The sequence below is a fragment of the Aptenodytes patagonicus genome, chromosome 2 (assembly GCF_965638725.1).
Source record: "Aptenodytes patagonicus chromosome 2, bAptPat1.pri.cur, whole genome shotgun sequence".
Taxonomy (NCBI): domain Eukaryota; kingdom Metazoa; phylum Chordata; class Aves; order Sphenisciformes; family Spheniscidae; genus Aptenodytes; species Aptenodytes patagonicus.
The window spans coordinates 10805949-10819690 of record NC_134950.1 but is presented as its reverse complement, the minus strand read 5'-3'; the positions used below and the strand labels follow the sequence as shown (position 1 = coordinate 10819690).

The following is a 13742-nucleotide window of genomic DNA, read 5'->3' as shown; positions in this document are numbered from 1 at the left end:
GCCAGGTATTGAAATACTTTCTAGGATTTTGTCACCTTGCCCATGTGTGTGCTGAGTCTGGAGAGCTGCCGGGCTTGCAGTCCCCGGGAGCGCCACCGCCCAACTCAAGCCAGGCTCTTGCCTCTGCAGTACCCCACGTAGCTTTAATTACTGGGGGAAAAAGTCAAGTACTCGTAAGACCCCCAGACCTGTTCGTTTTGAATGGGTTGGTGGTTATTTCCCACCCCACCCCCCTTTTTTTTTTTAACTCGACATTATGGATTAGGACTGCTGAATTAAAAAGAAGGCATGATTTTTTTCCTTCTTTTTAAATTTTATAGTGAAAAAACGTATCTCTGTTTCTTGGATGAGGCAGAATTAAATACTTGCCACTTCCCAAGTTTCCTGTGCTCCCTTGTGGCATCGCGCGCTTTGTTCGCAGCACCCCGTGCCGGAGATGAAAAAGTTTGGTGCGTGCTCCCTTCGGGGCAATGTGGATTTCTCCTCAAAAACCTTGGTTCTAGCAACCGGTTTTAGAAATGCCTAAAAAATGAGGCTTGTACCTTATCTCTTGGGAGATCGTTGATGGATCCATTTCTCAGAAAGATATTTTATTCAGTCCTTTAATGCCATGCCACTCCCTTCATTCAGATGCCTGGAGTCATTTATCATGTCTCCTCTTACTCATTGCTTAGCCAAGTTGGGCATATTTAGTTCTTTTAATCTTTCCTTGTAACTCAACTGTCTTTAATCATCCTTCTTGATGTCAGAGCGTTTGATGCCCACTTTTACGGCAAACAAGCCTAGGGTTTTTTTTTTTGCTGTGCATGTGAATTGCTTGGGAAAGGTCTCAGGAGAGCAGCCGTAGCTCCGCGGCCAGTTGCCTGGGCTCACGCCTGGATTCCTCAAAAGCTCCCTCGAATGTCTTGGTGTGGGTGCCGGGGAAAATTTCTGGCTCACCTTGTACGCTGTTGGACTTGGCACCCTCTGGGATTAATTAAAGTGTTTATTTGTTGGATGTGGGCAGCAATACCCCCCTCCCCCAAGACGCTTCACGGGTTGGGTTTCCAGGGGCACATTTCTCTGGGCATCCTCAGGAGGGTGCAGGTGCTGATGGTGTTTATGAAAAATGGGCCCAGAAAGGTTACCATAACCTGCGTTTCCTTCCTGTACCCACCAGCAACAAGAGCGAAATAGAAGTTTAATTTCCTTCTATGATCTCAAAAGCAAAGCTTGGTGATCAGTTGTTTTTAGGTGCCTGTGCTGCAGGTCAGGCTGATGTTTCTACATGCTGCCAGGGATGGTGGCCCCCTCTTGCTGCTGGTATTGATGCTGTCTTTCCTGAGTAGTTCATCTATTTTGCACCTGAAAATAGTCATTCACAACTTCTTAAATCAATTTGAATATAAGGATTGCTGCTAGCTGTTAGCAAGCTAAGCACTGCATCCCTTTAGGGCAGGGTCTTCAGATTTGGCTACCTGAAGTCGAGGGCCTCCTTTCCTGCATGGAGGTGTCCTGAATTCTCCCCACATGCCTCCTGGAAACCTGTTATTTCAGTGGGGGCTGTTTCTCTATTTCAGAAAGCCCGACTCAATCATTTTCTTAAAATAGCTAAGCTCACATACTGACTCGAAGGGGTTAAGGCACTGGATCTCCAGGTTTGCTGGGTCTGGGCCATTGCTGTGCAGCTTGGGGTGGCATCCCTGACATGGACTTTGAATTACAGAGCGCTTGGCAGGGAGTTAAAGGAGGCCAAAAGCCTGCCTGTCCCTCCCCCACCTCCCGTTCTGCGGGAATGCTTCTCATACTCTCCCAAATTTAGCAGTGCAAATGTGGCTGGGTTAAGTAGGCTGAGTGATGAGGCTATTCTGATGGTAAAAAAGGTCCCCTTACCCTGCTCTGCCTCAAGCTCAGGCTGCCAGAGCGGCTGTGTGATATATGACTGTGTGATATATGACTGCCCCAACAAGGGGTCCTGTGGCCTGAGATGAAAGAGAGGATGGGGATGTAGATGGTGGGGAAAAAACAGACCGCTGGGATCACTACCCAGCATGGTGATGGGGACCTGAGCAACAGCCTGATGTCCCTCTGGCTGTCCTGTGCAACCCTTGGGCTGTAACGTGAAGTGTCAGCAAGGCCTGGAGGTCGCTGCTAGGAAAAGCCCATATCCTCTCGGTGATGCTGCTGGGATGCTCTGGGTCATGGAGCGGGGGTCCACTGCCTCCACCCCTTTTTCTTGCAGCTCTTGGCTAGCCCTGGGCAAGCATCACAAGAGGGGCCTCTTTTCACCATCCCAAGCTCCCTGCCGCTCCTGGCTGTGCTTCCTCTCATTACTCTTTAGGAGTGTTTGAGGGATTGCTTTAGAGCTGACAGTGAACATCACAGGCGGACCTTGTCATGCTCGCTTTGGTGCCCCATTGCTGGGTCATCTTGGGTGTTCATGGGACAGGCTGTAGGGCTTCATCCCTGATGCAGGTCTGTTTGCTGCCACAGAGGAGCCTGCTGCTGCCTTGGCCGCTTGCGGGGGCTCCTGTCCCTTCCCCACTTTATATATCTATTTAAATAGATAATATATATTAAATATATAAAATAATTAAATTGATACATAAGCTGCAATTTACATATAATTGCTTTCCAGTACAGCCTTATTTTGAAGAACTGAGGGAATGAAGTTGGAGGGAGGGAACAAGGTTGGGCTTGCTGACATTTCTTTTGTTGTAATGTCGTGTAGGTTTCGGTTGACTGTGAAAAGGAGAGAGGAGGAGCGTGTTGGAAGGGAGGTCAGATCCTGCCAGGGTTTCCTGGGAAATAAGGTGAGTGGTGATGGCTTTCAGCACTCATAAGCCCGGAGATACAAACCCTCCTGGGCTTCCCTGCACCCCTTGGGTAAGACCACTTCTGTTGAACCTCCAGGCTTCGTTTTTGTTACGGGTTTCCCTGTATTTTGCCTCTTCAGGGCTGATGGGATGATTTTAGACTGCTGATGCGCTCAGGGGTCTCAGAAGGGCTGGAGACTATCTCAAGTATGCTGAGGTCTGTGCATCACACAGACCGTATTTGGGGATCGCAACAGGGGACTTCACTTCTCTAGATTTAGAGACCTCTGCTGCAATTACTTGCAACTGAACCAGTCCCCAGCCTCCTTTTACAGTCACTGAAGGGAAGTGGCTATTTTTAGGAAGCGTCTGACTCTGACCTGCTGTAGGCATCTGCATGGGATGAATTACTCCCTACAATACCTGCTTCTCTGCACTGTCAGTGCAGCCGGGACGGCTTGTTTGGATGTAGGGTCTGCAATGCGTGTGTAATGTCTGCACCCTGCATAGGAGGACTGGAGTTCAAGGTGCTTACTGGTGGCTTGGGATGTCCAAACCCACTGGATGAAAGCTTGGGCCTCTCCTAAGCCGCCCTTAAATTTTCTTCAAGGTTTGGACACAGCCTAAATCTGTGAGCTACTTGTCTTGAGCCTGCTTTCAGTGTTTATTCACCCTGACTGACAGTGTAAGTACGTTCCTGAAGGATAGGGTGTCATCACCAAGGCAGTTTCAGTCCAACTGGGTCATCTCACGCTGGCTATAGCAGTCCCAGTGGGGACCAGCAAGATGACTCCAGCCCCAGGAGATGACTCCACCCCCAGAAGCTGCATGGAGAGCCTGGAGAGGCTGCTGGGGCTGCCTGCGAACCTCCTGGGAACCAGCCCAGGAGCCACTCTGGCCTCTGCCTTTACAAGTAACGTGGCTTGTGGCTTTTTGGCCATGGGGAGGTTTGGAGCAATGCTTACCCTGTCCCTTTGGGAGATTGACACCTGTAGCGAGAGCATCCACGTTCCAGTAACTTGGCTACAGCACAGCAGCCAGCAGGTGTGGTAACGTGAAGAGCTGAGACCTGTGTGTCAGGGCTCTGTTGATTGAGAGCTTTTGTGCACTTCGCTGCATCTCCCATGCAGGGGAAATTCTCTACAGATATCCCTCTGCCTTTGCTGGGCTGCCTCCTTTGCTTCACCTCCTCACTGTAAATTTTTTTTTGGGGGGGACAGGAACGTTGTTTTCTCTGTGTGTTTGCAGAGTGCTCAGCATGTGCTGGCTAGTCTGTATTGGGGTGTGGATAAATATTGAGTAGAAAAGGTTAAAACTTAGGTGTACAAATTGTTCTACCTAAGCAGCTGCAACTCTGGAAGATTTTTGATACCTTCTGTTTTTGCTGATGCCCTCAATATGCTCTCAGAGGTGCAGCCTGTTGCTCTGTGTTAAGAAAGAGGGATTGATGTTGACGGTGCATCCTCAAGATTGTCACCTTAAATAAAGGAACAAATATAATTTGCTGTGATACATCACTCTTGTTTAGTTTTAAGTTGGCAAAGAGAATGTGTGTGTGTGTTTCTTATATATAGAGTTTCTTCTGCAGTTTACTTTAGCGTTAGCTTTTCTGTGTTACTAGTCATTGGAGTATTTTCACTGCAGCCCTGGAGAGAGGAAACACTCCCTTTTATAGTGAGAGAAACACTGTCACAGTGAAATTGTGTGGTCACTGCCCTTTGCCTGAGCCCTGGCCACATCCAAGTGGGGGACACATATGTCTTCTGCCTTCCATCTGTCTACCTTGGGGACCAGAAGATGTTGCAGGGACTCATGGTGCCCTTGGGTGCGATGCTTGCTTCTGCCACTGGTCTCTATGCTCTCAGGTCGTGCCTCAATTCTCCGTTCAGACAATAGGGATAAACTGAGTCTTTGGAGTTGTGGTAATGATTATATTAGGGACTAGTGATGTAACAGAGGATCCTAGTGCTGTGTCTAAGCAGGGGTGATGCTTTCTGCAGTATCAGTGGTTCCCAGCAAGGAGCCTCATTTTTACTTGGCTGGTGACTGGCTGGCTGGCTTTTCTGTGATAAAGTTCACTCCAGCTGGCTTCCCTTCTCCATCCCTCCTTCTTTGGAAGGATCTTAGTGCCAGGCTGACACCTCGGACATCAGCAAGAGTGTTCGGGGCTCAAAGATGTGGAGCCACCGAGCCCGTGACTTGGTGCGAGTCTCTCTGCTTTCCTTGGGTTTGGTTTACTGGTATGCTTTGGGATTCCGGGACGCGTTAAGCAGGAGAATGTGCTCATCTCCATCCTGACCAAGATAAAATGAGCAGCCTGCCTGAAGTGGGGAGGGTTTTGCAAGTCTCAGTGACACCAGCTAAATATTCAGAAGGGGTGTGAATTGGGGGTGGGTGGAGAAGGAGGTTTTTTATCTGCTTCCTGGAAGCTAAAAGCAGGTGTTCAGTCAACCGGGAGTTGCCCTAAAGGCAGAGAATAAGGATGCAAATGACCTGTGAAACATAAAAGGAACCATCTGAATGCCCTTTTCTGCCACTAATGAAGTTTACCTCCACCCTGGGTAATTTGCATGACGCAAGTTGATCAGCTCTGAGAAAAGGCAGTTGGGTCCAACATGACAAGATGAGACTCTGTCAAGTCTAAGGATCTTGCAAAGAGGCAAAAAACGGGGCAAAAGTCCAGAGGCCAGGCCAAGGAGATACATGTTGCTAAAGAAACATGAAAGGGTGGGCTGGGTCTTAGGGTGAGCAGGGTGCTCAGGCACCAACAGCAATTTTGACAGCAAGTAACTGCTAATGGTGGCTAGCTGGCACTTGTGAGGTCCCTGCAATGAAGCTTCCTCCAGGTTTCGCAGTAGTTCAGCTAAATCAACGCTGATCCCTGGTATAGGATTGTGCGTAGCAGCTTAAAACCTTTTTTGATCAATGCAATCTGAGGAGTGTTGGGTGAGCAGAGCTTGCTGAGCTGCTGCCACTTAGACTGTTGCAGGTATGACATTAGACCGGTTAGTTTAAACCTACCTGGAAGGGCTTTTAGGCTGTGCTTTGCCTCATGTTTGATGCAGTAGCAGTACACAAATCCAACCAGTTGCTGCAGCTCAAGGGATAACTGGTTAAGTGGTGGCATCCCTTAGCTCGAAACCGCTGTGGATTTAGGATCCTTCTTGGCCAGCGCGTGATGCTGGGTGCAGTGGGAAGCAGCACCGAGCTGTCGCTCTTCCTGTCCTGCCCCGATTCTGCTGTGGACGAATTGTACACCCAAGCTGGGCTTACACCCAATGGGGGCTTTTAATGAAGTTCATTTTTTTTCTGTGATTTGGACCTGCACACATGTCCTGTCAGGCATCATCAGCTCAGCTGTGGTCGCAGATGGCCAGCCCCCCCATCTCTTGCCTGTGCTCTCCTGTGGCACGATGTGTCCTGCTTCAGTTCATTGATAGTTTCACTAATTTTCCTGGTGTTAATGAGCACTTCCTCAGCACCACCCAAAGCCAAGACACTGACTCTTTCACTGCAAGGGTTAAATGCTTATTTATTTTGTGGGCTGCTCCTCCCCCTTTCTGATTTCACTTGATATGTGCAGGATGTGATGATAAAAATCTGTTTGAGCTGTCTCCTATTTCAGGCATTTTTACTTCTTTAAAGTAGCCACGTGGGGTGATGAGTGTGTGCGTGGCTGCTTGGATGGGGAGGTGGGGAGGGAGCAGCAGGCTAGGCAGCCCCTCTGCAGGCTCCATCCTCGCCCATGTGGGCACCCAGACGTTTGATCAAAGGTTTCGAGGCATTACATCGTCTCAGAGCTGTTGCTGTAAATCTGGAAAAAATAAATGGTGATGTCGCTCAGGCTGGTCTTCCCTCAGCTCACTGCATTTTCCTCTTCCAAGGTTCAGCTGCTCCTCATCAGTGGCTCCCAGCATTGTCTGGGCCAGCCGGTGACTTGCCATGTTCGGTGGTTACATGTGTCCGTGCCTAGAGAGAGCACGGCATTGGTACAGACTCATACAGTCTCCTTTGTGAATCACATTGCGCGTATGGCCCTGTGGGTCTCGTGTGTTCATGGGCGGTGTCCAGTAGCAAACTGCATATATTTAGTTGAACCAGGTATTTTCTGGCCTTTATTTTTTAGGTTTTGCATCAATGGGTTGTTCAGTTCTGCTGCTTCCTATTAAAGTTAACGGTGTCTATGGATGGTTAAATCACATGCATATAAAAAGCTGCTCTCAGAGGTGGTTTGTGTTGTCTGTATGTTTTTCTTGAGTGCCTTCTCAACCCCCCCATGCCTTTGTCTTTGTCACCATGCACAGAGCTGCTCTGACCTTGGTGTCTCCCCGGGATGTGCACTGTGTTTCCTGGGAAGCTTGGGGACGTAACAAGGGGAGTTGAAGGAGATCATCCAGATACGGTCCACGGTGGGGACCTGCAGGGAGTGAAGCTGGGGAGGCAGGAAGGGAAGTCCCGGGGGAGCAGCCGGGCCATCAGCGTCTCCAACACAGCAGGACCCAAGGGAGAGCCCCTGACACACTGGCCAGGAGGGACCATGGGAGTTCTCTAGTGCCACCAGCACTGGAGGAGGGCAGCCAGTACCTCCAGGGATGGAGATGTCCCCACCTCTCCAGGTGACCCCTTTCAACACTGTACCACCTTGCTCGTAGGAGAGCTTTCCCCAGTGTCCTACATGATCCTCCCAGACCACAGCTTGTGGATGTTGCCCTTCGTTATATAGTCTGCTGTCTTGGCTGTGATGAGGTGGATGTTGAAGGATTTGGGAGGAGGCAGGGAGAGGTCTTCTCTGGGCCACTTGTGGGCAACAAGTGATGGCATGGGTGGGCAGTGAATGCATCTGCAGCGTATCCTGCAGAGATGTCTCCTTCGGGAGATGTTGTCCTTGTGGGGATGTTTTTCCTTAATAAATTTGACCCCATTGCAGAAAACCATGTTCATTTTCTGAATTACGAAGCTGCGTATTGAAAACCAATATGGAGTAAAGGGGGCCAAGAAGGATTAATTATTAAACCCAGGGCGTATTCTGCTAACCTCCGAGTGCTCTGGGTGTAATGTTTCTTAACGATAACCCTGAGTCATAACTACCTGCTCTATTGCAACCTGCAGCCAGATCACTATTGGCTTGGAGAAGGTGGCGCGCTGGCTGGAGCCAAAAGGCTTGAAGGATCCAAGCGGGGCTGGTGGGTGCGTGGTGCCAATGCACCTTCATGGAAGGGGGGATTAAAAACGGGACAGCGAAACGCATGAACCAAATTGCTGAACGGCTGCATGTGTTGGGCTTGGATTTTTTTTCTTCTGTTCAGGTGTGTTTGCCTGAATTTGTCAACTGGATTCCCAAAACAAGAGGACCTGAGAGGTCTTTAACAGCAATAGATGGAGGAAGGGGTCACCTTTTTGAGAGGGGGTTTATTGCTCCAAGCAGGCATGCTGGGAGCTGCTGACTCGGAACGAGATAGGTGGTGGTTTTCCATCTTGTCGTTCCTTGTGGTCACGAGAGGGAGGGCTGATGTTCCTGCAAATTGGCCGTGTGTAGTGACATGCCAGGAATGCCTCCTTACTGGGTTGCATCCTTCCGTGGGAAGGCATCAGATATATGTTGTGATGGGGATTAACTCATTAGGCCTTACCATATAGATAATGCTTTACAAATTATCTTGGGAAGATTCCCTATCGGGGCATAGTCCCAAAGAGCATAAAATGGATGGTTCTGGCTATTTTATGTTACTCCCAGATGTGTTGGTATTTTGGATAAACAGCAGAAGCTGCAACCTTTTCCCTGTGCTCTTGCCTGTGGGGATGCCGCTGGTGCAGGCAGGGCTGCCGGACAGCTGAGCAGAACCAGGTGGGAATGGGGCAGAATGGGCATTCCTCACGTCCGACCGCTGGGAAGTCGCGTACCACATGGGTTATCTGGGAAGAGATGACTTGGTGATGGGAGAAAATGGATTGTCTTGCTGAATTAAATTTTCATATTTCTGTAACAGTTGTGCTAAAAAAAAAAAAAAAATCTTGATGCTTCTTGGGATTCATTTTTGTGTGTTTTCTGAGAGCACAAACGAAGGCTTTTAAAGCAGTTTCATTTTCCAAAAGGGGGAAGAGCCCAAGCTTGAGCGTGGGGCACCCCGGTCCAGGTGTTGCCACATACTTCCCATGTGACCTTGGACAGGTCACACAGTGTCCAAAAGTGTGACTTGGCAGCCAATGTGCTGGCCCAGTTGGAGATGTTGTACCGGCACGACTGTGCCAGTTGGAGCTGGTATTTGGTGGACTTCACTGCTCCTGAATGGCTGTGGGTAGGAGTCAGGTGAGGTTAGGTGAGAAATCTAAAAACCCCTGATTTCTAACGTAAGCTCCACTTACATTCAGTGGGAAGAGGGGGAACAAATGATGCTTTGGAGCAGCCTGTTCCTCCATGGACCACGGAAAGTTTCCAGACAGTTGGCTTACTTTAGATGCCTAACTTCTAGACAGTTAAGGTTAGGGAGAGAACAGTCCCACCTTTTAAATTCTTGATGTCTATGTTGCTTGTATGTAAAATGAGTTTAATATTAAGTCCTTGTTTCCCTGAAACAGAGGATAAATATAAAATTCGGAGCTGCTGCCTGGCTACAGCAGCAGATGGGTGACTGTGTTTGGGATAACAGGCTGATCTTGGCCATGGGCAGCATCTCTGAAACTGCCAGCATGCCAGGGGTTAATGAACACACTTGGGTTTCTCCTGATGAACCAATGCGTTAAGGCTTTGAAAGCAATTTTACTGCCACACACCACTACAAACCTTTTTATTTAAGATGTTCCTTTCATGAAGCTTCAAATAGCACCCACATCGAACTGAAATAGAAATCTCCAGGAGACGTTAGGACAATTTCGCTTGAGGTTTCTGTTGTGGTCACTTGCAGGAGGAAAAAAAAGAGGGTAAGATAACCAAGGTCAGCACCTCACCTCAAGCTGCCAGTAGAGCTCCTCCAGGGGAGAGAAGGATTGAGTTACCCCACGCCTGTAATTCATCCCTTGTGTCCACAACCAAATAATCCAGCAAAACAGCGGCGAAAAGGATGGGAAAGTTAGGAAAAGTTTTTGCTGTAATCTGAGCTGGGCAAACGATGCTCAGAGTCGTGTTGGTGTCTCGGGTGCAGATTTCTCTTTGGAAAGCGCTGGGGAGGGATTTTCCCCAAGGTTTTGCAATAAAAGTCCTGATGTCCATAAAGTGTCGAGCAGAGCATGCCTCTTCAGATGCACTGTTGCTTGTCCCTGGTGTTAACACTTTCTGGGGGCAGTGATTCTGATCATGTTTTGCACTTATTATTGCTCAATATAAGTATTTTCTTTATTTGAATTTGGTTAATTATTGTTTAATATTGTGGTATGCTTTATTACAGATAAGTACTAGCTTGTATTTATTAGTCTTACCTTTCTAGAGGAGTTGTTCAATGCTTCCCAGCCCTGGGATGCTCTTGTGCCCCCTTCGATGCCCTTGGGCACATTATCATCCAATCGTGATAAAAACTCTCTGACCCATTTTTATTCATTTTCAGCCTCGTTTTGCACCGTAACTTGATTTTTATGAAGTCATTGAGCTAACTACAGTATTACTCTGGTGTAATTTATATGCATTTGACATTATTGACATTTTTGTCTTATCTGGGTTAAGTCTCAAGGATGGCATCCTGGCATTCCCTGCCAACGTTACTTTTTGTCTAGTTAATGTTGGACTAGCCTTCAAGGAATGGATTTTGAAAAGTTGTTTCTGAGGTTCTGCTGATTTTTGCCGTGTCGGGGCTGTGTGATTTTAAGAAAATTGCATTTCAGCAGCAGGCTGGCTTAGACAGCACACTGGTGCACTCTGTGATGCCAAGGAAATAATTTGCTGCAGTGCCCTAATGCATGCAATCCTTGTTTTTCCTGGGGCATCTCCCATGGACCTTCTGGCTGATTTTTCTCTTGTGAGATCTGACTTGATCGTCGGTCTGTTGTGGTATGTAGGACTCCAAGCCAAGAACATCCACTATTTTTGAAATGTGATCATTACTGTTCAAAATAGGCTTTTTTTCCATGATCTTATAAGATTTTGCCACTTCTCTAATAAGCTAATTTTATCCGTGCTTTGGCATCCATACTCCTTGGTGTTATTTTGGTGTGCACTTTATATATATCTTATATATAGCTCTGTGCGTGTACGTGTTACTGTATGTAATTTATATACAGCCTGTCTTGCCTGCGCTGTCACGAGGAAATCATTCTCACTTTAGTGGTGGGATCTTGGGTCAAATGTGTCGGGTCCAACCAGTCCATTGCCAGACCTGTTCTAGTTCGCTTCCCGTCATCCCCAAATAAGACCGTTGCTCCACCTGGGCAAGAGAAGACACGAACCATCCAGCACCATTTCAGTTGCCTGTAGGTGAGGGGTGCGTGGGCTTTGTAGCTGCTAGGTGGAAGCCCCACATCTCCGAGTTACAGATGCTTGTTGGCTGTGTGTGTGCAAATGGGCATGGGTCCACAAATGTGTTCAAAGCATATATGGGGAAAATGGCTTTAAAAATGGGGATAAAACTGCCCTGAAAGAGGAGGGGAAACATGCTGGACTGTGACCGGGGTGCCTGCAGCCTCACAGGCGTGGATGAAGGGCAAGCCTCCCAAAGTCGGTGTTGGTCGTATCAGCCGAAGGGGGATTTTCCCAGGTTGGACCTTCGGTTCTCCAAGTGAGGCAGGTTGAATGTCGTCGTAACTGCCTCTGCAGGAAGGCTCTGGCTGACACTGTGGCAACAACACTCAAAAATACATATTATTCCCTTCGCAGATGAAGCTAGAACAAGAAAAATGTATTGTGTCAACCTGGCCTTTGAAATACAAATGAGTAAGACCAAACTCACTTGTAAATGTCATAGTGTGCTTTGTGCGCTCACTTCATAATGTGGTTGCTTTTCTTTCCTGGTTAATGCCTTTTCAGGCTTTTGCTTCAAGGGATGCTTCGACAAAAGGGAAAGGAGAAGAGAAGAGAGTCACCGTGCTGCATGTGGAGTCCCGCATGGCTGTTTGCCCACTGGGGAGCTGCACTGACCCTGCATCAACTTGAAACCGTCGGCACGGGCATTGTGCTCCTGTGAAAGTCCAGCTGATGGTGGAAGTACCTACAGCCTCATTTTCTTATGTTGTCGAATTTGGGGGAATGGAGCGCAAAGGGGCACTGTGCAACTCTTCAGCTTGACAGCCTTGGCTTTTTCTTCATGCTGTAAATCCTGCTTATGGTCTTTTTGTGTCCATCTGTCAGGTAGCGTGTGCTTACTTGCTGAAACCCATTCCTCCTGTCGTAAGGATGAGTCATCCTGTACTGGACTACCAGCGAGCAGCCATGCCCAGCCAGCCGGGCAAGCTTGCTGCAAGCCAAAGCACCATGCTTGCCCAATCACCTTTGGGGTCAGCTCTTTACTGCCTTTTACATGATGCATTTTTGGAGTTTGCACTAACCCATGCAGCTTCTTTGTAGACTTCTTCCCCTCAAAACTGAATCATGAGGTACGTACAGAGCCAAGACTGGAATAGGATACGTTGGTTCTGCAGAGAAGCCGGTTACAGAAACCAATTGTGTTATTTTGGTTTATACCATGATGGGCTGACTGCTTTTAGTGATGTTTCTGTTCTGTCTGTGATTAACCTGATGGCAACAGTAAAACAAAAACTAACATTAAAAGTGAATAAAAACCTCAGAATGGTATTTTGGATGCCAGAGGATGCTCATCCTCGAAATGTAATTGTTTTAAACTAATTTGATGATTAGTTCAAGCCAGCTTTACAGACTCTTGTGTGAGCAATGGACATTTCTGTGGAGTTAATCAGAAAGAACTGCAGTTTCTTTTACCATGAGCAAAAATAGATTTCAGACGGAGGACAATGTGTAACAGCAATGACTGGATCTGTTGACTTAGCCAGAAATATGCAGCCAGTAAAAAAAAAAAAGAATAATCATCTGGAAATGTCTCACAGGCCTCTGAATCTGTGCTGAAAATCGCTCTGGAGCTTTACTTGCAGTTGCTGAATAAAGTTGTTGAGAGGAGTAGTGGGAATGCAGCAGTGCAGGAGATGCTCTCTGGGTTCAGGTGGACCAGAGAAATGCTCGTCCTCCTCTTCTCATCTCTCGCTGTGCCCATCTGCAAGGGCTGGGCTGCTGAGCATCCTGGGCTGGACTTAACCCCATGCCTTTTTGCTTCAGTCTGAGAGGAGGAAAGAAGCTTGTGGGCAAAAAGTAGAGTCCTGGACCAATTTTTTGGCTGATGAGTTTTGCCAGACCAGAGCTGTTCTCTGAGCGTGGTAGAGCCTAGAGAGGGCTCATCCATCCCAGCTTGGATGCTGCAGGGTTGCAGTTCAAACACACATGGCCAGTGCTGCACAGTGGGTAGATGAAGCGACTCGGCTGGCACAGAGGTGCTTGGGTGCTCTGGTGAAAGGCTTCCCAGGATATCCCATCAAACCTGCATTATCCAGCATTTGAGGTTCGGGAGGTGGACTGTGCTTTCCCAAATCCATGTCCATCTGATGGCAGGCAAGGGCTGGGAGCTGGGATACACTTCCTCTTCTCTGCTGTACTCAAGGGGAGCACCGTGCCCTGCCTGCATCCCAAACCAGGGCTGTTTCTCCAGAGGAGGCATTGCTAATCCAAACCATGTGAGTTTGGCAGGATATTGGGGTACTATATGGTGTGGAGGGGGCAGCCATCATAGGCATCCTTTCTGTCTGGTTAATATGCTAGCTTGCAGTGAATTTTTTCCCCCTCCGTTTTCAGCATTTTAGTTAAAAACATAAACAGCCCAGTGTTGTATAACAGGCTGTCGGGGCTGTTGCTCATCCCCAAGATGCTCAACCACGGAGAATACATGCAGGAGCCAATGCTCCAGCCCTGTGCCCGGGTGCCTCCCCGTGCATGACTGTGATTTAAAAAAATGTGCTGGG

The 13742-nt window shown here is 48.1% G+C and overlaps 1 long non-coding RNA gene across 1 annotated transcript in view; it reads left to right on the top strand.

Annotated features, from left to right (window-relative positions):
• The window catches only part of LOC143156116 (uncharacterized), a 76935-nt gene extending 63871 nt beyond the window's left edge, over window positions 1-13064 (top strand). Inside the window, exons 3-4 of the long non-coding RNA XR_012994563.1 lie at window positions 2711-2792; window positions 11746-13064. This is a non-coding gene — a long non-coding RNA (uncharacterized LOC143156116). The remainder of the gene's footprint in view (window positions 1-2710; window positions 2793-11745) is intronic.
• The last annotated feature ends 678 nt before the right edge of the window (window positions 13065-13742 follow it).